Consider the following 22,975-nt stretch of genomic DNA (forward strand, 5'->3'; position numbering starts at 1 on the left):
TGTCTCCACATCCTCATCCCCTGAACCAGCCCTGTCTCCACATCCCCCTGAACCAGCCGTGTCTCCCCTGAACCAGCCCTGTCTCCCCATCCCCCTGAACCAGCCCTGTCTCCCCTGAACCAGCCCTGTCTCCCCATCCCCCTGAACCAGCCCTGTCTCCCCCCCTGAACCAGCCCTGTCTCCCCATCTCCCTGAACCAGCCCTGTCTCCCCATCCCCCCTGAACCAGCCCTGTCTCCCCATCCTCATCCCCCTGAACCAGCCCTGTCTCCCCATCCTCATCCCCCTGAACCAGCCCTGTCTCCACATCCCCATCCCCTGAACCAGCCCTGTCTCCACATCCCCTGAACCAGCCCTGTCTCCACATCCCCTGAACCAGCCCTGTCTCCCCATCCCCCTGAACCAGCCCTGTCTCCCCCTGAACCAGCCCTGTCTCCCCCTGAACCAGCCCTGTCTCCCCATCCCCTGAACCAGCCCTGTCTCCACATCCTCATCCCCTGAACCAGCCCTGTCTCCACATCCCCTGAACCAGCCCTGTCTCCACATCCCCTGAACCAGCCCTGTCTCCACATCCCCTGAACCAGCCCTGTCCCCCATCCCCCTTGAACCAGCCCTGTCTCCCCATCCCCCGAACCAGCCCTGTCTCCCCATCCCCATCCCCTGAACCAGCCCTGTCTCCCCATCCCCTGAACCAGCCCTGTCTCCCCATCCCCATCCCCCTGAACCAGCCCTGTCTCCCATCCCCCTGAACCAGCCCTGTCTCCCCATCCCCTGAACCAGCCCTGTCTCCCCATCCATCCCTGTCTCCCCATCCCCTGAACCAGCCCTGTCTCCCCCCTGAACCATCCCTGTCTCCCCATCCCCTGAACCAGCCCTGTCTCCCCCCTGAACCATCCCTGTCTCCACATCCCCTGAACCAGCCCCGTCTCCCCATTCCCTGAACCAGCCCTGTCTCCACATCCCCATCCCCCTGAACCAGCCCTGTCTCCCATCCCCTGAACCAGCCCCTGTCTCCCCATCCCCTGAACCAGCCCATCTCCCCATCCCCTGAACCAGCCCCGTCTCCCATTCCCTGAACCAGCCCTGTCTCCACATCCTCATCCCCCTGAACCAGCCCTGTCTCCCCATCCCCTGAACCAGCCCCGTCTCCCCATCCCCTGAACCAGCCCCGTCTCCACATCCCCCTGAACCAGCCCCGTCTCCCCCATCTCCCTGAACCAGCCCTGTCTCCCCATCCCCTGAACCAGCCCTGTCTCCCCATCCTCATCCCCTGAACCAGCCCTGTCTCCACATCCCCTGAACCAGCCCTGTCTCCACATCCCCATCCCCCTGAACCAGCCCTGTCTCCACATCCTCATCCCCCTGAACCAGCCCTGTCTCCACATCCCTCTGAACCAGCCCTGTCTCCCCTCCCCTGAACCAGCCCTGTCTCCCCATCCCCTGAACCAGCCCTGTCTCCCCTGAACCAGCCCTGTCTCCCCATCCCCCTGAACCAGCCCTGTCTCCACATCCTCATCCCCTGAACCAGCCCTGTCTCCACATCCCCTGAACCAGCCCTGTCTCCACATCCCCCTGAACCAGCCCTGTCTCCACATCCCCTGAACCAGCCCTGTCTCCCCATCCCCCTTGAACCAGCCCTGTCTCCCCATCCCCCGAACCAGCCCTGTCTCCCCATCCCCATCCCCTGAACCAGCCCTGTCTCCCATCCCCCTGAACCAGCCCTGTCTCCCCATCCCCATCCCCCTGAACCAGCCCTGTCTCCCCATCCCCCTGAACCAGCCCTGTCTCCCCATCCCCTGAACCAGCCCTGTCTCCCCTGATCCATCCCTGTCTCCCCATCCCCCTGAACCAGCCCTGTCTCCCCTGAACCATCCCTGTCTCCCCATCCCCCTGAACCAGCCCTGTCTCCCCCTGAACCATCCCTGTCTCCACATCCCCTGAACCAGCCCCGTCTCCCCCATTCCTGAACCAGCCCTGTCTCCACATCCCCATCCCCTGAACCAGCCCTGTCTCCCCATCCCCTGAACCAGCCCTGTCTCCACATCCCCTGAACCAGCCCATCTCCCCATCCCCTGAACCAGCCCTGTCTCCCCATTCCCTGAACCAGCCCTGTCTCCACATCCCCATCCCCCTGAACCAGCCCTGTCTCCACATCCCCATCCCCTTGAACCAGCCCCGTCTCCCCATCCCCCTGAACCAGCCCCGTCTCCCCATTCCCTGAACCAGCCCTGTCTCCACATCCCCATCCCCTGAACCAGCCCTGTCTCCCCATCCCCTTGAACCAGCCCCGTCTCCCCATCCCCTTGAACCAGCCCCGTCTCCCCATCCCCTGAACCAGCCCCGTCTCCCATCCCCTTGAACCAGCCCCGTCTCCCCATCCCCCTGAACCAGCCCTGTCTCCCCATCCCCATCCCCTGAACCAGCCCTGTCTCCCCATCCCCTGAACCAGCCCTGTCTCCATATCCCCTGAACCAGCCCTGTCTCCACATCCCCATCCCCTGAACCAGCCCTGTCTCCCCATCCCCCCCTGAACCAGCCCTGTCTCCCCATCCCCTGAACCAGCCCTGTCTCCCCCTGAACCATCCCTGTCTCCACATCCCCATCCCCCTGAACCAGCCCTGTCTCCCCCTGAACCATCCCTGTCTCCCCATCCCCTGAACCAGCCCTGTCTCCCCCTGAACCATCCCTGTCTCCCCATCCCCCTGAACCAGCCCTGTCTCCCCTGAACCATCCCTGTCTCCACATCCCCTGAACCAGCCCGTCTCCCCATTCCTGAACCAGCCCTGTCTCCACATCCCCATCCCCTGAACCAGCCCTGTCTCCACATCCCCATCCCCTGAACCAGCCCTGTCTCCATCCCCTGAACCAGCCCTGTCTCCCCCTTAACCATCCCCTCCCCATCCCCTGAACCAGCCCTGTCTCCCCCTGAACCATCCCTGTCTCCACATCCCTGAACCAGCCCCGTCTCCCCATTCCCTGAACCAGCCCTGTCTCCACATCCCCATCCCCTGAACCAGCCCTGTCGCCCCATCCCCTGAACCAGCCCTGTCTCCACATCCCCTGAACCAGCCCGTCTCCCCATCCCCTGAACCAGCCCCGTCTCCCCATTCCCTGAACCAGCCCTGTCTCCACATCCCCATCCCCCTGAACCAGCCCTGTCTCCACATCCCCATCCCCTTGAACCAGCCCCGTCTCCCCATCCCCTGAACCAGCCCCGTCTCCCCATTCCCTGAACCAGCCCTGTCTCCACATCCCCATCCCCTGAACCAGCCCGTCTCCCCATCCCCTTGAACCAGCCCCGTCTCCCCATCCCCTTGAACCAGCCCCGTCCTCCCATCCCCTGAACCAGCCCTGTCTCCATATCCCCCTGAACCAGCCCTGTCTCCACATCCCCATCCCCTGAACCAGCCCTGTCTCCCCATCCCCTGAACCAGCCCTGTCTCCCCATCCCCTGAACCAGCCCTGTCTCCCCCTGAACCAGCCCTGTCTCCACATCCCCATCCCCTGAACCAGCCCTGTCTCCCATCCCCCTCCCCATCCCCTGAACCAGCCCTGTCTCCCCATCCCCTGAACCAGCCCTGTCTCCCCATCCCCTGAACCAGCCCTGTCTCCCCATCCCCATCCCCTGAACCAGCCCTGTCTCCCCATCCCCTGAACCAGCCCTGTCTCACATCCCCTGAACCAGCCCTGTCTCCATATCCCCCTGAACCAGCCCTGTCTCCATATCCCCTGAACCAGCCCTGTCTCCACATCCCCCTGAACCAGCCCTGTCTCCCCATCCCCATCCCCCTGAACCAGCCCTGTCTCCCCATCCCCATGAACCAGCCCTGTCTCCCCATCCCCATCCCCCTGAACCAGCCCTGTCTCCCCATCCCCATCCCCTGAACCAGCCCTGTCTCCATATCCCCATCCCCTGAACCAGCCCTGTCTCCATATCCCCTGAACCAGCCCTGTCTCCATATCCCCCTGAACCAGCCCTGTCTCCACATCCCCCTGAACCAGCCCCGTCTCCACATCCCCTGAACCAGCCCTGTCTCCCCATCCCCATCCCCTGAACCAGCCCTGTCTCCCCATCCCCTGATGTCTCCACATCCCCTGAACCAGCCCTGTCTCCACATCCCCTGAACCAGCCCTGTCTCCACATCCCCTGAACCAGCCCTGTCTCCACATCCCCTGAACCAGCCCTGTCTCCCCATCCCCTGAACCAGCCCTGTCTCCCCCTGAACCAGTCCTGTCTCCCCCTGAACCAGTCCTGTCTCCCCATCCCCCGAACCAGCCCTGTCTCCCCTGAACCAGCCCTGTCTCCCCATCCCCTGAACCAGCCCTGTCTCCACATCCCCATCCCCTGAACCAGCCCCGTCTCCCCATCTCCTTGAACCAGCCCCGTCTCCCCATCCCCTTGAACCAGCCCCGTCTCCCCATCCCCTTGAACCAGCCCCGTCTCCCCATCCCCCTGAACCAGCCCCGTCTCCCCATCCCCTGAACCAGCCCCGTCTCCCCATCCCCTTGAACCAGCCCCGTCTCCCCATCCCCCTGAACCAGCCCTGTCTCCACATCCCCCTGAACCAGACCTGTTTCCCCATCCCCTGAACCAGCCCTGTCTCCCCATCCCCCTGAACCAGCCCTGTCTCCCCATCCCCTGAACCAGCCCTGTCTCCCCATCCCCCTGAACCAGCCCTGTCTCCATATCCCCTGAACCAGCCCTGTCTCCATATCCCCCTGAACCAGCCCTGTCTCCCATCCCCATCCCCCTGAACCAGCCCTGTCTCCCCATCCCCCTGAACCAGCCCTGTCTCCCCTGAACCATCCCTGTCTCCACATCCCCATCCCCTGAACCAGCCCTGTCTCCCCATCCCCCTGAACCAGCCCTGTCTCCCCCTGAACCAGCCCTGTCTCCACATCCCCATTCCCCTGAACCAGCCCTGTCTCCCCATCCCCTGAACCAGCCCTGTCTCCCCATCCCCTGAACCAGCCCGGTCTCCCCATCCCCTGAACCAGCCCTGTCTCACATCCCCCTGAACCAGGCCTGTCTCCATATCCCCCTGAACCAGCCCTGTCTCCACATCCCCTGAACCAGCCCTGTCTCCCCATCCCCATGAACCAGCCCTGTCTCCCCATCCCCATCCCCTGAACCAGCCCTGTCTCCCCATCCCCATCCCCTGAACCAGCCCTGTCTCCATATCCCCATCCCCTGAACCAGCCCTGTCTCCATATCCCCATCCCCCTGAACCAGCCCTGTCTCCATATCCCCTGAACCAGCCCTGTCTCCATATCCCCTGAACCAGCCCCGTCTCCATATCCCCTGAACCAGCCCCGTCTCCACATCCCCTGAACCAGCCCTGTCTCCATATCCCCCTGAACCAGCCCTGTCTCCACATCCCCTGAACCAGCCCCGTCTCCACATCCCCTGAACCAGCCCTGTCTCCCCATCCCCATCCCCTGAACCAGCCCTGTCTCCCCATCCCCTGAACCAGCCCTGTCTCCACATCCCCCTGAACCAGCCCTGTCTCCACATCCCCTGAACCAGCCCTGTCTCCACATCCCCCTGAACCAGCCCTGTCTCCACATCCCCTGAACCAGCCCTGTCTCCACATCCCCTGAACCAGCCCTGTCTCCCCATCCCCTGAACCAGCCCTGTCTCCCCCTGAACCAGTCCTGTCTCCCCCTGAACCAGTCCTGTCTCCCCATCCCCCCGAACCAGCCCTGTCTCCCCCTGAACCAGCCCTGTCTCCCATCCCCCTGAACCAGCCCTGTCTCCACATCCCCATCCCCTGAACCAGCCCTGTCTCCCCATCTCCTTGAACCAGCCCCGTCTCCCCATCCCCTTGAACCAGCCCCGTCTCCCCATCCCCTTGAACCAGCCCCGTCTCCCCATCCCCTGAACCAGCCCCGTCTCCCCATCCCCTGAACCAGCCCTGTCTCCACATCCCCCTGAACCAGCCCTGTCTCCCCATCCCCCTGAACCAGCCCTGTCTCCCCATCCCCTGAACCAGCCCTGTCTCCCATCCCCTGAACCAGCCCTGTCTCCACATCCCCCTGAACCAGCCCTGTCTCCCCCTGAACCAGTCCTGTCTCCCCATCCCCCAACCAGCCCTGTCTCCCCCTGAACCAGCCCTGTCTCCCCCCCCTGAACCAGCCCCGTCTCCACATCCCCATCCCCTTGAACCAGCCCCGTCTCCCCATCCCCTTGAACCAGCCCCGTCTCCCCATCCCCTTGAACCAGCCCCGTCTCCCCATCCCCTGAACCAGCCCCGTCTCCCATCCCCTGAACCAGCCCCGTCTCCCCATCCCCTTGAACCAGCCCCGTCTCCCCATCCCCTGAACCAGACCTGTTTCCCCATCCCCTGAACCAGCCCTGTCTCCCCATCCCCTGAACCAGCCCTGTCTCCCATCCCCTGAACCAGCCCTGTCTCCCCATCCCCATTCCCCTGAACCAGCCCTGTCTCCCCATCCCCCCCGAACCAGCCCTGTCTCCCATCCCCCTGAACCAGCCCTGTCTCCCCATCCCCATTCCCCTGAACCAGCCCTGTCTCCCCATCCCCTGAACCAGCCCTGTCTCCCCATCCCCTGAACCAGCCCTGTCTCCCCATCCCCCTGAACCAGCCCTGTCTCCCCATCCCCTGAACCAGCCCTGTCTCCCCATCCCCCGAACCAGCCCTGTCTCCCCATCCCCTGAACCAGCCCTGTCTCCCATCCCCTGAACCAGCCCTGTCTCCCCATCCCCATTCCCCTGAACCAGCCCTGTCTCCCCATCCCCTGAACCAGCCCTGTCTCCCATCCCCCTGAACCAGACCTGTCTCCCCATCCCCCTGAACCAGACCAGTCTCCCCATCCCCCTGAACCAGCCCTGTCTCCACATCCCCTGAACCAGCCCTGTCTCCACATCCCCCTGAACCAGCCCTGTCTCCACATCCCCTGAACCAGCCCTGTCTCCCATCCCCCTGAACCAGCCCTGTCTCCTCATCCCCATCCCCTGAACCAGCCCTGTCTCCCATCCCCCTGAACCAGCCCTGTCTCCACATCCCCTGAACCAGCCCTGTCTCCTCATCCCCATCCCCTGAACCAGCCCCGTCTCCCCATCCCCATGAACCAGCCCTGTCTCCCATCCCCCTGAACCAGCCCTGTCTCCCCATCCCCCTGAACCAGCCCTGTCTCCACATCCCTCTGAACCAGCCCTGTCTCCCCATCCCCTGAACCAGCCCTGTCTCCCCATCCCCTGAACCAGCCCCGTCTCCCCACCCCCTGAACCAGCCCCGTCTCCACATCCCCTGAACCAGCCCTGTCTCCACGTCCCTATACCCCTGAACCAACCCTGTCTCCCCATCCCCCTGAACCAGCCCTGTCTCCACATCCCCCTGAACCAGCCCTGTCTCCACATCCCCTGAACCAGCCCTGTCTCCACATCTCCCTGAACCAGCCTTGTCTCCACATCCCCATACCCCTGAACCAGCCCTGTCTCCCCATCCCCTGAACCAGCCCTGTCTCCCCATCCCCATCCCCTGAACCAGCCCTGTCTCCCCATCCCATCCCCTGAACCAGCCCTGTCTCCACATCCCCCTGAACCAGCCCTGTCTCCACATCCCCTGAACCAGCCCTGTCTCCACATCCCCTGAACCAGCCCTGTCTCCACATCCCCTGAACCAGCCCTGTCTCCACATCCCCATCCCCCTGAACCAGCCCTGTCTCCACATCCCCATCCCCTGAACCAGCCCTACTCACAACTGAAGAAGGAGGTGAGCAGCATTGGGTTAAATGACATGTCAATTGGCATAATTGCAGGTACTGCAATGCACTGTGGACAGGAATGTGATTATCCTGTCAGGAAAAATCTGACTTGACACAGAGGCAGCCAATATCAGAGCCTTAAAAGGAAGAGATGCAGGCTCTTAGAGATGGATGGGAGTCTCTCCTGTCTGAGGCAACACTGATTGCCACGCAAATGGATGTTTCACCTCAATTTGATTTGATCTTTAGCATGGAACACTGCCGCCAGAGGAAAAGGAAGAGATTCCATGATGAGACCTCTCAAGAAGAGACGGATCAGGACAGTGGAGCAACGGTGTTTTGGAAGTGTTTTTTTACTGCTGTGGACGTCATCATAAGTGACTTGGACACTAGGTTCCAGAACACAGTGTTTTTACTGCTGTGGATGACATCATAAGTGACTTGGACACTAGGTTCCAGAACACAGTGTTTTTACTGCTGTGGATGACATCATAAGTGACTTGGACACTAGGTTCCAGAACACAGTGTTTTTACTGCTGTGGACGTCATCATAAGTGACTTGGACACTAGGTTCCAGAACACAGTGTTTTTACTGCTGTGGATGACATCATAAGTGACTTGGACACTAGGTTCCAGAACACAGTGTTTTTACTGCTGTGGATGACATCATAAGTGACTTGGACACTAGGTTCCAGAACACAGTGTTTTTACTGCTGTGGATGACATCATAAGTGACTTGGACACTAGGTTCCACACCACTGCAAAAATTGTATAATCATTTCCTGCTGTTCTGACAGTTGGGCAGATTAGTGAGGATAAAGTCCCTTCTGTGTGCCAACCACTGATCATGAAGTATTCCAGAGATCTTACACCTGAGTTTCAAAATGAAGTTAAACACCTGAGCACTGTATATGGTGACACTTTCCCCTCCTAACCTGTCCCCTCTTGGTCTCCTGAACACTGTATATACTGCTCCCCTCCTAACCTGTCCCCTCTTGGTCTCCTGAACACTGTATATGCTGACACTTTCCCCTCCTAACCTGTCCCCTCTTGGTCTCCTGAACACTGTATATACTGACTCTGTCCCCTCCTAACCTGTCCCCTCTTGGTCTCCTGAACACTGTATATGCTGACTCTCTCCCCTCCTAACCTGTCCCCTCTTGGTCTCCTGAACACTGTATATACTGACTCTGTCCCCTCCTAACCTGTCCCCTCTTGGTCTCCTGAACACTGTATATACTGACTCTGTCCCCTCCTAACCTGTCCCCTCTTGGTCTCCTGAACACTGTATATACTGACTCTGTCCCCTCCTAACCTGTCCCCTCTTGGTCTCCTGAACACTGTATATACTGACTCTGTCCCCTCCTAACCTGTCCCCTCTTGGTCTCCTGAACACTGTATATACTGACTCTCTCCCCTCCTAACCTGTCCCCTCTTGGTCTCCTGAACACTGTATATACTGACTCTGTCCCCTCCTAACCTGTCCCCTCTTGGTCTCCTGAACACTGTATATACTGACACTGTCCCCTCCTAACCTGTCCCCTCTTGGTCTCCTGAACACTGTATATACTGACTCTGTCCCCTCCTAACCTGTCCCCTCTTGGTCTCCTGAACACTGTATATACTGACTCTCTCCTCCTAACCTGTCCCCTCTTGGTCTCCTGAACACTGTATATACTGACTCTGTCCCCTCCTAACCTGTCCCCTCTTGGTCTCCTGAACACTGTATATACTGACTCTGTCCCCTCCTAACCTGTCCCCTCTTGGTCTCCTGAACACTGTATATACTGACTCTGTCCCCTCCTAACCTGTCCCCTCTTGGTCTCCTGAACACTGTATATGCTGACACTCTCCCCTCCTAACCTGTCCCCTCTTGGTCTCCTGAACACTGTATATGCTGACTCTCTCCCCTCCTAACCTGTCCCCTCTTGGTCTCCTGAACACTGTATATGCTGACTCTTTCCCTCCTAACCTGTCCCCTCTTGGTCTCCTGAACACTGTATATGCTGACTCTTTCCCTCCTAACCTGTCCCCTCTTGGTCTCCTGAACACTGTATATACTGACTCTGTCCCCTCCTAACTTGTCCCCTCTCGGTCTCCTTAATGTAATCTGTAAGATACAGCTGCAAAGCATTTTGGGAGAAGTGTGCATTGCTTTAAGTATGTTTTGTACAATGCCTGTGACTGTTCCTGGTGGCGAGAGAGTTTGTCAGTAAGCTAAAACTGATTGAAAAAAACTACTTGAGGTCCACTATGTCCCAGGACAGGCTTTGCAGTGTTGCCATGCTGTCCATTGAATGTCAATTAGCTAGAAAGCTGGACTTCAAAGACTTGATCAGTGACTTTGCTAGCAAGAAGGCTGGGCGCTGGGCTCTTGGTGAGTAAGGCTGAGCGAGGGCCAGTGATAACTGTTAAATGGCATCGCTATGGATACTGGATCACTACACACATAATTCCCACTGGCTAAGAACAAGACTGAGAACAAGATATATCTCAAAGTAATGGCTGGATTTACCATAACATTTGTTGTGCACAATCAAGACCCCAAGTGGAAGAAACCTGTTGGTTTGGTGACCTCTTGACCTTTCCTCTAGCGCCACCACCAGGTCTTTCAATTTCCATCGGCTTATTTTCTAGTTGGTATGTAAAACTTAGTTCAAAAAATCTGCTGCTGATTTTATCATTTTGTTTGTTATATTGTTCTATCGATGATCATGTTCATTTATTTTAATTATAAGAGGTTAATGTATATTCAAGTTATATCTTATTTTAAGTTATTCATTAATGTTAAGATCATTTTTCAGTGTAAGAGTGTAAAAGATGGCACATTTCTTAATGAGGGTATCAGTCTTGCATCAAATAGTGAATTCCACTGTATGCAGAATGTTGCATGCATGTCTGCACAGCGTTATATTATCACAGCTCACTGTCAGTTAACATCCTATAGTAAATGTTGGACTACAAGAGAGTTGCAAGCCTGCAAAAGGTAGAGTTATTTAAAGCTTTGAAAGTGTCGATTGGGTTCTGGGGGTGTGTGGTTAGAGCTGTTGCGTAGGGTTGGTGTGGCCTGTGGTGGTGTGGTCCAATGTGATATCTTTTCGTGGGGCCCACAATCCCTGGCGGCGCCCCTGCCAGCAGGCCTTGTCTGGGTAAATATTAGCCTAAACTCAACACAGGCAATGGATAGAGAGAACCGGACCAACACGTGGCTAACGCCCCAAAACCTACATCTCATATTGAGGCCAGGCTGAAATGTTTTTCCAATAATATTAGCATTTTCAAGAAAGTAAACATAAAAATGTCTCAAACTTGATGAAAATGTATATTTTCTTTAGTTAATCATACTACCGTCAACTACCTTCATCAACATTTTCATAAATGTTAACCACCTTTATAATGGACATACATTAATACTTTTAAAAGCTCACTTGATTAAATTACACATCATTGTTTAACTTACTTTGAAAGAGCTGGTGACTGGGTCCAGGCATCAGTGTATTTGTCTTCAACTGCCATTTCCTGAACGTCAGACACTTCCCACATGCCAACTGATTTTTTTTCTCAGCCTCAGAAACATCTGCATCTACTACATGTTGTGTGGTTATCTTTAGATACAGTATTTTCCCCATACGGGTTCAGAGGGAATTGTTGATCAAGTATTTTGTCTGTTTAAAAAAAAAAAAATTCTAGATAACATTTTCTTTGAATTTCTCAGCATGTCTTTAGTATTTTACTGATAGAAAGATGAAAACAAGTCCGGTCCTGGAGCATCTTAACAAATTTAAACCAAAATATTTAGGATGACTTCAAATCATCCGATGTCCAGAAAAATGGATTAGCCTGATATGCAAATACATGCATATGAGATATTGCCTCATTTGCATACTTTAATAGCATACTTATAGAAGAATCTATAAGGACTGAGAGTTTCCTTTTGCGAGGGTGGAGACTTCACAAACTGACCTAACTCTCAACTTCTAATAGGCTGACTACACCGAGCGCGAGCGTTGCAAAATAAATGTAGAAATCTATGTTATTCAATTATTGCACCAACACTGCTCGCTCGCGTCAACGAACGTCTGCGTTGCCAAGGGTTAAAATAGAAGTCAGTTCTATTCCTGATGCAGATCGCGCTGTAAGTCCTGCCTCTCCCATCTCCTCATTGGTTTATAGAAGCAGGTACCCACGTGCCATCTCCTCATTGGTTACACCCACGTGGGTGACTGAAAGATGAACGAGGTCAGTGGCAGTAATGCACCTAATTTATGAAAGTTGCCAATCGCAATATAAAGTCAAGAGAAGAAAAAGCCTGTAAGGAGGAGAGATGACTAGAAACGATTCGGTTGACTGTTTTATGTGTGGATTAATTGACAGAGTAGAGGTCCTTGTGTATTTCAGGTAAAATAACTCAATGTTTATATCCCAGGACAAATTAACTAGCAACAGCAAACTAGCTAAAAAGGACAAATTTGCTAGTAAGTGCAAGCTAGCTAGCTAAATTGCCATAAATATTTTAATGCTTTTCGACCTGTCCCCACATTAATACAATTGGTTCAGAGTTTGTTTTGATATTTTAACCTGCGTGTCGTGATCGTGTCTGGTGTGGGGGACAAAATAAATGTATGCACGATGGCGGTTTGGTTTCCGTGTAAGTTAATCATGCAGCACACCAAATTACTTGACATTTTACTTCTGGGTTAACCCGAGATTACCCTGGTCAAAACCTAAGTGGCCTGCCTACGTCGGGCCTGCCTACGCCGGGCCTGCCTACGCCGGGCCTGCCTACGCCGGGCCTGCCTACACAGGGCCTGCCTACACAGGGCCTGCCTACACCGGGTCTGCCTATAGAGTGGCAGGTATCCTAGAAGTTAGAATACCCGAGCCGACAAGGGGAAAAAGCTGTTGATGTGCCCTTGAGCAAGGAACTTTAACATAATTTGTTCCAGGGGCCGCCGTACTACTATGGCTGACCCTGTAAAACAACACCTATCATACTACTATGTCTGACCCTGTAAAACAACACCTATCATACTACTATGACTGACCCTGTAGGACAACACCTGTCAAACTATGAACCCTGTAAAACAACACCTATCATACTACTATGACTGACCCTGTAAAATAACACCTATCATACTACTATGACTGACCCTGTAAAACAACACCTATCATACTACTATGTCTGACCCTGTAAAACAACACCTATCATACTACTATGACTGACCCTGTAAAACAACACATTACACTGCATCTATCCAGTGAATGTGACTAAATATATATTTTGTATAATCATCATTAGCAAACAGCCAAACCCTAAAGTTAGTGTGTAGTGTATCCCTGTGGGCTATACTCGTTGTCTCAGGATGGTAAGTTGGGGTTGAAGATATCCTGTGGTGTGGGGGCTGTGCTGGCAAAGTGGGTGGGGTTATATCCTTCCTGTTTGGCCCTGTCCGGGGTGTCCTCGGATGGGGCCACAGTGTCTCCTGACCCCTCCTGTCTCAGCCTCCAGTATTTATGCTGCAGTAGTTTATGTGTCGGGGGGCTGGGGTCAGTTTGTTATATCTGGAGTACTTCTCCTGTCCTATTCGGTGTCCTGTGTGAATCTAAGTGTGCTCTCTCTAATTCTCTCTTTCTTTCTCTCTCTTGGAGGACCTGAGCCCTAGGACCATGCCTCAGGACTACCTGACATGATGACTCCTTGCTGTCCCCAGTCCACCTGGCCGTGCTGCTGCTCCAGTTTCAACTGTTCTGCCTTATTATTATTGGACCATGCTGGTCATTTATGAACATTTGAACATCTTGGCCATGTTCTGTTATAATCTCCACCATAGCCTGGTTCCTCTCTAGGTTTCTTCCTAGGTTTTGGCCTTTCTAGGGAGTTTTTCCTAGCCACCGTGCTTCTACACCTGCATTTCTTGCTGTTTGGGGTTTTAGGCTGGGTTTCTGTACAGCACTTTGAGATATCAGCTGATGTACGAAGGGCTATATAAATGAATTTGATTTTGATTTTACACACCACACACCTCCACCACACCACAAAGGTTAACATCAAATCTCTACAACACAACCAACCACACACCATATATTCCTATTTTGAGTCAAAGAACGTACACACTTTAAGGAAAGGAAAAGTTACAAACAAAGAACATCCTTCCTCCCCTCCCCCTCTCCCTGCCTCCCCCTTCCTCCCTCTTACATCATCAGGACTATACTTCCAGGAACAGGGCTGCGATTCAGAGCAGACCTCCCCAGAGAAGCTACAGAGACAGCCAGCGAGGGGTGTGGTGGAGATGGACATCATTACCGTAATACCATCTATAGTATTGTGTTTAGAGTCAAATGTTAGGAGCCAGAATGTGTGCCTTTGAAATTAAACAAAGAACCTCTCTTGCTTTTAGAATTAATTTCTTTGTGTTTTTTTCTTTTTCTGTTCTGGATTACTCAAAAGTATTGATTGTTTGTCGTTGGTAGTAGTGTGTCCAACGGTTACCCTGTCTAAGAAAGTCCCCATATATATACGAAGGGATGTCACTAGCAACCTCGTCCCTAACCTTCTCCATGTCTCTTTCCTCCCTCCCTCCTTCTCTCAGCCTTTACACTGCTTTGTGAATGTCAGATGTACTTGTGTGTGTGTGTGTGTGTGTGTGTGTGTGTGTGTGTTGTGTGTGTGTGTGTGTGTGTGTGTGTGTGTGTGTGTGTGTGTGTGTGTGTGTGTGTGTGTGTGTGTGTGTGTGTGTGAATGTTCACTGACTAAAAGAGCCTTTGTCCTCCTCACACAGAGACACACACCACCACGGTCCGGCCCGGGATGCAACGCCTGGCCCGGGATGCAAACCCACGTTCACAACAACCCACGTTCACAACAACCCACATTCACAACAACCCACATTCACAACAACCCACATTCACCACAACCCACATACACCACAACCCACATACACCACAACCCACATTCACCACAACCCACATTCACAACACTAACGTACACAGTCAATCGTACTAACTAACCTGTGCGTGTGTGTGTTCCTTCGGCAGGACAGCGTACATCCACCCCTATTTCCTCTGTCATTGGAAACAACGGAGTGTTAGGATCACTCACTGATCTCACTGGCTAAAAACAGAACAGGAGTCACACCGTCTCTGATCCCTGATCATGTGTGTGTCAGGGCTAAAGACAGCACATCACCCTCTCTGATCCCTCCTCTCTTCCTTCCCTTACCGACCTATAGGAAGATTACTCTCTTTACGTAACATAGTAAGCTGGTTGTACAAGTAGACCTCTAAGTGAAATGTCTACTAAGTGTACTGTAGTGTAAACACAGGTAAGTAGAGCCTGCAACTTCACTCTGTCTGCAACGCAGGGTGGATGTTGTATCTGTGTTCTGTAACGTCGTCTTCACATTCTGTAGACTGTCCCTGGGGGTGTACATGATCCCTGCTCGTGTCCTGTCCTTGGGGGTGTACATGATCCCTGCTCGTGTCCTGTCCCTGGGGGTGTACATGATCCCTGCTCATGTCCTGTCCTTGGGGATGTACATGATCCCTGCTCATGTCCTGTCCTTGGGGGTGTACATGATCCCTGCTAGTGTCCTGTCCCTGGGGGTGTACATGTACATCAAGCTGCCTCATGCTAAATAAACCTCCCTATAGTCACCGTCTAGTGTCCTCACTATAGTCACCGTCTAGTGTCCTCCCTATAGTCACCGTCTAGTGTCCTCCCTATAGTCACCGTCTAGTGTCCTCCCTATAGTCACCGTCTAGTGTCCTCCCTATAGTCACCGTCTAGTGTCCTCCCTGGAGTCACCGTCTAGTGTCCTCCCTGGAGTCACCGTCTAGTGTCCTCCCTATAGTCACCGTCTAGTGTCCTCCTATAGTCACCGAGTGTCACACAGTCTACTGTCCTCCCTATAGTCACCGTAGTGTCCTCCCTATAGTCACTGTCTAGTGTCCTCCCTATAGTCACCGTCTAGTGTCCTCCCTATAGTCACAGTCTAGTGTCCTCCCTGGAGTCACCGTCTAGTGTACTCCCTATAGTCACCGTCTAGTGTCCTCCCTATAGTCACCGTCTAGTGTCCTCCCTATAGTCACAGTCTACTGTCCTCCCTATAGTCACCGTCTAGTGTCCTCACTATAGTCACCGTCCTCACTATAGTCACCGTCTAGTGTCCTCACTATAGTCACTGTCTGCTGAAATCGTAGCACCACTGTGAGCTTATTAGAATATCTGTCAAGAGGTCTGGACTTTATAAGGCACATGTTTTATAGCACAACTGTTACATTAAGGCAGAGTTGCTGCTTGAAGACCCTCTATTAGCCTCTTATTAAATATGAACACTGGCAGATGCTCCAATCTTCCAGAAACAAGGACTTTTGGCCATATGTATGTGTCTAAGGTGGCATTCCAAATGGCAGCCTATTTGACCACGGGCCATAGTGCACTTCCTCAACAAAAACAAAGGAGCTGATCGTGGACTTCATGGGTACAGCAGGGGGAGCACACCCCCTATCCACATTGACCGGGCCTCATTGACAGGGCTTTTCACCCTCAGAGAAGGTGAAAAGATTTCTCGGCTTACACATCACTGACAATCTGAAATGGTTCCACCCACACAGACATTGTGGTGACGAAGACGCAACATCGCCCCTTCAACCTCAAGAGGCTGAAGAAATTTTAGCTTGGCCCCTAAGACCCTCACAGACTTTTACAGATGCACCGTTGAGAGCATCCTGTCGGGCTGTATCACCGCCTGGTACGGGAAATGCACCGTCCGCAACCACAGGGCTCTCCAGAGGCTGGTGCAGTCAGCCCAACGCACCACCGGGAGAACACTGCCTGCCCATCAGGACGCCTACAGGATCCGGTGTCACAGAAAGATCCAGAAGATCATCAAGGGCCTTCAAATTTTGTGGATTCGGCTATTTCAGCCACACCCGTTGCTGACAGATGTATAAAATCGAGCACACAGCCATGCAATCTCCATAGACAAACATTGGCAGTAGAATGGACCATAGTGAAGAACATCAGTGACGTTCAACGTGACACCGTTATAGGATACCACAACTCACCTTTCCAACAAGTGAGTTTGTCGAATTTACTGCCCTACTAAAGCTGCCCCGGTCAACTGTAAGTGCTTTTATTGTGAAGTACAAAATGTCTAGGAGCAACAGCGGATCAGCCGAGAAGTGGTAGGCCACACAAGCTCACAGAACGGGACCGCCGAGTGCTGAAGGACGTAGCACGTAAAAAAATGTCTGTCCTCGGTTGCAACACTCACTACTGTTTTCCAAACTGCCTCTCTTCACCATCTGGCAGTCCGACGGACAAATCTGCTCCAATGCATAGCACCAACTGTAAAGTTTGGTGGAGGAGGATTTATGATATTTGGCTGTTTTTCATGGTTTGAGCTAAGCCCCTTAGTTCCAGTGAAGGGAAATCTTACCGCTACAGCATACAATGACATTCTAGATCAACTGTGGTGTAGGGGTGGTGTAGGTGTAGATCAACCTACACCTACACCACCCGATGTTACAGGAAGGCCATAAAGATCATCAAGGACATCAACCACCCGAACCACTGCCTGTTCACCCCGCTATCATCCAGAAGGCGAGGTCAGTACAGGTGCATCAAAGCTGGGACCGAGAGACTGAAAAACAGCTTCTATCTCAAGGCCATCAGACTGTTAAACAGCCACCACTAACATTGAGTGGCTGCTGCCAACACACTGTCATTGACACTGACCCAACTCCAGCCACTTTAATAATGGGAATTGATGGGAAATGTTGTAAATATATCACTAGCCACTTTAAACAATGCTACCTTATATAATGTTACTTACCCTACATTATTCATCTCATATGCATACGTATATACTGTACTCTACATCATCGACTGCATCCTTATGTAATACATGTATCACTAGCCACTTTAACTATGCCACTTTGTTTACTTTGTCTACATTCTCATCTCATATGTATATACTGTACTCGATACCATCTACTGTATGTTGCTCTGTACCATCACTCATTCATATATCCTTATGTACATATTCTTTATCCCCTTACACTGTGTATAAGACAGTAGTTTTGGAATTGTTAGTTAGATTACTTGTTGGTTATCACTGCATTGTCGGAACTAGACGCACAAGCATTTCGCTACACTCGCATTAACATCTGCTAACCATGTGTATGTGACAAATAACATTTGATTTGATTTGATTTTAGATGATTCTTTGCTTCCAACTTTGTGGCAACAGTTTGGGGAAGGGCCTTTCCTGTTTCAGCATGTCAATGCCCCCGTGCACAAAGTGAGGTCCATACAGAAATCAAATCAAATCAAATTGATTTATATAGCCCTTCGTACATCAGCTGATATCTCAAAGTGCTGTACAGAAACCCAGCCTAAAACCCCAAACAGCAAACAATGCAGGTGTAAAAATGGTTTGTCAAGATCGGTGTAGGAAAACTTGACTGGCCTGCACCGAGCCCTGACCTCAACCCCATCTAACACCTTCGGGATGAATTGGAACGCCGACTATGAGCCAGGCCTAATCGCCCAACATCAGTGCCCGTCCTCACTAATGCTCTTGTGACTGAATGGAAGCAAGTCCCCGCAGCAATGTTCCAACATGTAGTGTAAAGCCTTCTCAGAAGAGTGGAGGCTGTTATAGCAGCAAAGGGGGGGGGGAACAACTCCATATTAATGCCCGTGATTTTGGAAGGAGATGTTTGACGAGCAGGTGTCCACATACCTTTGGTCATGTAGTCATATACACACACTCCAGACTCCAACATTCGGGGCAGCAGGCTAGCCTAGTGGTTAGAACATTGGACTAGTAACTGAAAGGTTGCAAGTTCAAATCCCCAAGCTGACAAGGTACAAAATCTGTCATTCTGCCCTTGAACAGGCAGTTAACCGACTGTTTCATTGAAAATAAGAATTTGTTCTTAACTGACTTGCCTAGTAAAATAAAAATAAATTCCTTGTCTGAATATTTATATGCTTTAATTCTATTATTTGACTTTCAGATTTATGTTAGATATTACTGCACTGTTGGCGCTAACAATATTAGCATTTCGCTGTGTATGCAGTAGTGGGAAAAGTACCCAATAATACTACCCGAGTAAAAGTCTAAAAGTATTTAGGTTTAAATATACTTATGTATCAAAAGTAAAAAATAATTTCAAATTCCTTATAGTAAACAAACCAGGTGGCACTAATGTCTTGTTTTTTTTTATTTACACACTCCAACACTCAGACATGATTTACAAACAAAGCAGGGGAAGGGAAAATGTATGGAGTAAAAAGTACATTACTTTCTTTAAGAATGTAGTGAAGTACAAGTAAAAGTTGTCAAAAATATAAATACTAAAATACAGATACCCTAAAAAAATAAGTAGTACTTTAAAGTATTTTAACTTAAGTACTTTACACAAATGTGTGTATGGACCAATAACATTTGATTTGAGAAGTAGCGCTATGTTGGGATATAGGGTGCCCTTTGCCTTATCCTTTACCCCCTTCAGTCACTCAGTCTGTTTATGTCTCAAAATACTGAAGAGATTTGATTGTAATCTTCTCCTTCTATAGAGCCAGGACAAGTGGGAACTTGATCTGAACAGGGTGGAGACAGAGTTAAGCCGCAGGCGGGCTACTATAGGCCTGGGGCGAGTATAGGAAAATACCTAGACATATGTGACATATTTGCACATTTGAAGCCTATCATTGTAATGATTGCCTCGCTCTGTCTGTGTTGAGCGGAATCAATTCGGGACACTAAACTTTTGATTAGCTAGAATGAAGATGGAAATATTTTTATTTTACTAGGCAAGTCGGAAAATAACCAATTCTTAATTTCTCGGAGATTCGATCTAGCAACCTTTCGGTTACTGACCCAAAGCTCTAACCGCTAGGCTACCTGCCGCTCCTGATATGCGGGTTGCATAAATGGAGGATACACGCTTGGTTGCATCTCTCGCTCATTGGGATTCATTGTCATGGTAAACATGTTAACATTGTCAAAGGAAGTGAAATAGATAACAAACAAAAATTAAATGAACAATCAGAAATGAACAGTGAACATATTTCTCTCTTTCTTCTGTCAAGCTTCTCCAATGCAAAGCAGGAATGACCACTAGCCGATATAGGTGAAATAATAAGCATTTTCATTTGTAATGCATTTTCTACTACTCAAGGCGCAAAATAATAACACGACTAATAAAAACAATCCAAACCACAGAACACAGACAACAAACAAACTATATACCGCTGGACATGAGGACAGAATTAGCAGAGGTTCTGGAAAGCTTTACTGAACAGCACGGTCTTGAGCTGTGCCATAAAGGAGAACAGACTCTGAAACCCGAATAGTTTCTGGAAGTGCGTTCCACAGCCGCAGAGGCGACAATAAAAACGCGACAATAACAACACAGCGCAGTTATAGAGACAAGAGCAGAGCACAAGAACAAAGCGCTGCTTTGTTGTCACAAGTCTCAACATAGGGTATGCTATCAGAAATAGTCTGAGTATTTCACGTAAAAACATTGCTTAGGCTAATATAGAGCATCTATAGGCTGGGTCATTCTACGAAATTATTCCATTTGCGTCCCTTTAGATATTCCAAGTAGAAATTGTGCAACAATACTTCATTTTCAAAAAGCCTGTTATATTCAATGAAGTGCCCTTTCATATAGACCACATGGCGAATTCAGCACCAACACCAAGGTCGAAACGACTATTGTTGGAGACAATTTTGTAAAGGTTTATAGCAGATCGAGGCCCGTTTCATGGCAACGTATGATTCCTTCGCAGAAAGGTTAGGCTACAGACTAAGATCCGCTACGGTAGTCTAAAATGCATCCGAAGCGATATAGGCCCATTATCAATAACGACATTTTTTGTTGCAAGACCGGTTTTTGCTGTTCCTTTACCGTTATGGTGCTACGGCGTGATTTTCCAGCTTCCGATGTGATGCTGTCCAAGCAATGCTGCATTGCTTCTCCCCTCTCCCTCTCTTACCATTATATCACAGCCTTCTACTAGAAAGACACGAAGGCGACTATACTTACGTTTAAGCAGGTTGCCAACGATGTTATTATCGTGTAAATAGTATCCACCTTGTCCTTTGTCCTCAATATTCACGCGAATAATAGGCCTAATCACTGACGCTTGGAATATGTTTGTTTGTTGCTCGCGCCCAGAGCTCGACAACGTAGAAGCAGCGCATAACAGGTCTACAGTACGTTATTACGTCACCCCGGATTCAGCTCAGCCCTCTCTCATAGGGATTCCGTCAGGTCCAATACCGTGAGGATCAAGTACATACGTTCTGGAGGTTAGCTACCCGCTTTTGGGCGACCCGCAGTTAGGTGGGGGTCAAACTTGGGCGGTTTCTTCTACGACACTAACCCGGTTTCCATCCAACTTTTTTTTTAATGCGAGTTAGGTATGTCGGGCAAAACATTTTAATGACAAGCCTGATGGAAACAGAACAACTTTCCAAATGTCGACAAAAACAAAATAGGCTAGACAAGGTGAGCTATTTTTGTGTCGGTAAAATTAATTATGCGTGAAATGTAGTTGGAAACGGTTGATTTCACAATTTTTTTTTTAAAAGTAGGCAAGTTAGTTAAGAACAAATTCTTATTTTCAATGACAGCCTAGGAACAGTGGGTTAACTGCAGGGGTAGACAGATGTGTTCCTTGTCAGCTTGGGGGTTGGAACTTGCAACCTTCAGGTTAGTAGTCCATCACTCTAACCACAATGCTACCCTGCCGTCTACACTAACCAATAGGCAGTCTACACTCTAACCACAAGGCTACCCTGCCGTCTACACTCTAACCACTAGGCTACCCTGCCATCTACACTAACCACTAGGCTACCCTGCCGTCTACACTCTAACCACAAGGCTACCCTGCCGTCTACACTAACCACTAGGCTACCCTGCCGTCTACACTCTAACCACTAGGCTACCCTGCCGTCTACACTCTAACCACTAGGCTACCCTGCCACCTCTACACTCTAACCACTAGGCTACCCTGCCGTCTACACTCTAACCACTAGGCTACCCTGCCGTCTACACTAACCACTAGGCTACCCTGCCGTCTACACTAACCACTAGGCTACCCTGCCGTCTACACTAACCACTAGGCTACCCTGCCATCTACACTCTAACCACTAGGCTACCCTGCCGTCTACACTAACCACTAGGCTACCCTGCCGTCTACACTCTAACCACTAGGCTACCCTGCCGTCTACACTCTAACCACAAGGCTACCCTGCCGTCTACACTAACCACTAGGCTACCCTGCCGTCTACACTCTAACCACTAGGCTACCCTGCCACCTCTACACTCTAACCACTACGCTACCCTGCCGTCTACACTCTAACCACTAGGCTACCCTGCCGATATAATTACCATTAGCCTACATTGAAGTAAACTTGGAATCACTACAATAACATATTATGTGATCCAGATAAATGATGATGAACTTTACAGGGTGGTGAACGTGCAAGGTGATGCTCCTTTCCAATACATATCTAGGGTCTTGTTATGGTGACATTATCATCGATACTTGGCTGCAGTTTAAATCTGCAGTTTAAATCTCATCATGTAATCTCACCATGTAGGCTAGAAATGCGCTCTAGCCAAAAGCCCGTAAATTGCCCTGTAGCCTAGAGCGCACATGCCAATACCAGAGTGGACACACTCCCTATAGCCTAACCCAGTGGTCAGCTACAGTACCAGACGATCTCATTCCTAGTCGATCACCAATTTATGTAGAAAATACATCGATAAAAGCTTGCGCTCCCTTTTTTTATTATTCGTGTTGCGCTGTTGGCGGTAGGTGCACTTGATTCAGAAGCCCTGCGCACCGGGTATGCGAAGTGTTCCCATGTTGAGGCATTTAATTTAACTCCGTTTACCCGGGGGACCGGGAGATCTGTTGGTAAATCGAGTGTGCCTACGGCGCTGGTTCGATCGGATAGATCAAATCACCGTGTCGACCTACATCTTCCACGACCCCGGCCACAGAAAAAATTGATACTAGCCTACACAGATTGATACTAGCCTACAAATATTGATACTGGCTTATAAAGATTGATACTAGCTTATAAAGATTGATACTAGCCTACACAGATTGATACTAGCCTACACATATGTATTGTTTAGTGTTGTGTTGTGTAGTGGCTTTGCTGGCATTCATCTAAAACATTTTGGGGGAGTTTTCCCCACCAAGATGTACATGCTGC

The 22,975-nt window shown here is 51.0% G+C and overlaps 1 protein-coding gene across 7 annotated transcripts in view; it reads right to left on the bottom strand.

Moving 5' to 3' along the window:
• The window catches only part of LOC115111149 (AP-4 complex accessory subunit RUSC2-like), a 77,311-nt gene extending 56,234 nt beyond the window's left edge, over positions 1–21,077 (bottom strand). For 5 of the 7 annotated variants that reach the window (XR_010461423.1, XR_010461426.1, XR_010461425.1 and 2 more), the window contains exon 1: positions 20,790–21,076. The gene's annotated coding sequence lies outside the window, so the exon portion shown is untranslated. Of the gene's footprint in view, positions 1–20,789 lie in introns of all 7 variants that reach the window. The other 2 variants (XM_065011361.1, XM_065011363.1) reach the window with 2 other exon arrangements.
• Between the last annotated feature and the right edge of the window lie 1,898 nt (positions 21,078–22,975).

The sequence above is a fragment of the Oncorhynchus nerka genome, linkage group LG27 (genome assembly GCF_034236695.1).
Source record: "Oncorhynchus nerka isolate Pitt River linkage group LG27, Oner_Uvic_2.0, whole genome shotgun sequence".
NCBI lineage: Eukaryota > Metazoa > Chordata > Actinopteri > Salmoniformes > Salmonidae > Oncorhynchus > Oncorhynchus nerka.